The following is a 2512-nucleotide window of genomic DNA, read 5'->3' on the forward strand; positions in this document are numbered from 1 at the left end:
TGAACGCTGCAGATTTTTGCTAATGGCCAAATGCTAAAATACGGATTGCTCTTTATTTATCAGTTATTTACTTAGGAAGCAGCGTGTCTACTGTTGCACGGACTCGTTTGCAGCCAAATCTCGAGAAAGCTTCAGTTTCGAGAGGTATGAAGGTAATCTCTTCGACGACTTTCTCAATAAACTCTGCTCCAGGATTAACTTGAGGTTGATGAAATTTTCTTACGGATTTTAAGTATTCTTCGGTGCACAGCCTAATGTGTTCTTTTTCAAGTGGCAAAAAAGGAATGTAACGGTCGATGAAGCCTCTTGTAGCTAATTCGGTGCCGTTTAGTCCGCCTCCAATTAGATGAGAAGAATCAATGAGCTCCTCAAAGTCCCAGTAGCGAACTGAAGACCTATCAAATCCGTTGGCTTTTCTTTTGATCATTACCCGATTGATTGCCTCTCCGCCATGATTGCTAAAACAAACAAAATTATACTTTAAAAGTTAAAATATTGCTCACTCACGAGATTAATATAAAAATTGATTTTTTTGAGTCGTACAAGTTTCCATTTATCCGGATAAAATCTGCCTCTAGATACGGTATGAGGTTGTCGAGAAAACCCTCCTGGTACTTGTCCACCTCATCGAGAATAAACAAGCACCGGCCACCACCACTGAGAAGGCCCTTCTCGATGGCGTCATTGAACCTCGTCACTGCGGCAGCATCACCCTGTTTCGACAAGTGATGTGTGCTCTGCAGCTTGTGCACAAAAACGCTGTTTTGGTGTGCTCGGTAGTGCGGGTAGAGTGCCCGAGCCAGCATCGTCGAGAGGTAACTTTTGCCCGTTCCAGTGTAGCCGTGCAGCGAGAGCAGCAGTGCTCGCTGAGGACGGTCATTGGCGAGATGGACACTGACCAGACTGGTGACCACATCAACGGCGATGTGCTGCCCAAAAACCTTTTGTTTTAGTTCTGTAAAATCAGGCTGGTAGTTGATCCACTGGTGGCTGCCTGATGAACGGTCGTGGTAGTGCTCTTTTCCCGTTAGCAAGAAGTACGCTGATTGTATGTAGTCCGCCCAGCTATTTCCCATAACAGGGTTGTTTTTCAGCAGAAGAAGCAAAAAAAGTAAACAGTAAATGATGATCTTCATTCTTGTTTATTTGTACTTAAAATGAGAATGCTTTACAAAACTAAAATGTTGTCAATCAATACATTAATTAACTGTAGGATTTGTCATTTCTATGGAAATGTTGATGATGTCAGATAACACTGTTTCTATGCCAATAGAGATAACTAAAATCAGATTGACAAAAGCATGCTTGTAATTAAATTTTTTGTTTTTACATCAAAAACACTGATATGTAGTTAATTAATTATGAGCTGAACTGATAATTACAATTTTTTAAATTTTACGTTTATCAATTAAATTTGAATCAAGTTGTTTTGTTTTTAAACAAAAATAAAGTGAAAGAGAGAAGACTCCAAGCAAGCGAATGCTTTTCAAGCAAGAAGTATGATTTCATTTAATGAATTAATTTTGGGTCGACTTCCTACGTTAAGTGTAGCGTTCACTGTGCCACGCTGGCATTGAAGTTTACGTAGGCAGTGAAACTAAAAGCTGCTTTCCTCAAACTTCACTTTCTCTTTCTTTCTTTCACGCTTATTGCGTTGCTAACCATCATCACTTACAGAAAAGGGGACTGTGGCCCAGCGGATAAGGCGCCTGACTACGAATCAGGAGATCCAGTGTTCAAATCACTGCTGTCCCTAGAATCCCTGGATTCTTTTTTGTATCCGGATCTTTTTTGGGTTGTCGAGGATTCTTTTATCCTCGAGGAACGTTCCCTATTGAGCAAACTCCTAAAAAATAATTTTTTTTAACTTTTAGCAAGGTTAGTTAACAAGCAACTTTAGTACTGCTGGAAAGGTCTTGCCAAGAGGTATTTTTTAACTATTACACTCTGAAGATACCTACTCTGGCATTTCCGGTTTGAAGAAAAACAATAAATTTTTTATTTTTTTATCATTTTAAACAAAAACAATCAAAACTAGTTTAAAACTTGATTTAAAAAAAATAGTGCCCCTTGCGACACCTGGTTGCACATAATCAAGAATGAAAGCTCTGTAAGTTGCTGTACAAAAAAACTTTACATCAACAGAACAGTGTCAACGATTCCTTTGACTCGTCGACAGCCGTGCCTTGAAAACACTTCAGTATCCCCGGAAATGTACTCATTCTGCTCAGCCATTTGCTCGATTTTATCTGTACCAGGATTGATATTTGGGTTTGTGAAATTTCGGTGGTCTTTCAGGTACTGAACAATGCACTGCTTCACGTGAGCTCGTTCTAGTGGCAGAAAAGGCAGAAACTGGTCAATGAAAGCTCGCTGGACTAATTCACTGTCTTTGAGGCCTCCTTCACTGGTGAAAACGCCCGTGTTGAAGAGGTCTTTAAAATTCTCCAGTTTTAGCGTTTGACGAAAATAGCCGTCTCTTTTGTGATTCACAACAATGTCGTTGATTTCT

The 2512-nt window shown here is 39.8% G+C and overlaps 1 non-coding gene across 1 annotated transcript; it reads left to right on the top strand.

Moving 5' to 3' along the window:
- The first annotated feature begins 1682 nt into the window (after positions 1-1682).
- Positions 1683-1755, top strand: TRNAR-ACG (transfer RNA arginine (anticodon ACG)). Its single transcript has one exon. It is a non-coding gene; the product is annotated as a tRNA-Arg (tRNA).
- The last annotated feature ends 757 nt before the right edge of the window (positions 1756-2512 follow it).

This window comes from Rhagoletis zephyria, unplaced genomic scaffold, assembly GCF_001687245.7.
Source record: "Rhagoletis zephyria isolate East Lansing unplaced genomic scaffold, Rhagoletis_zephyria_1.1 Rzeph_scaffold_43742, whole genome shotgun sequence".
In the NCBI taxonomy this organism is placed as follows: Eukaryota; Metazoa; Arthropoda; class Insecta; order Diptera; family Tephritidae; genus Rhagoletis; species Rhagoletis zephyria.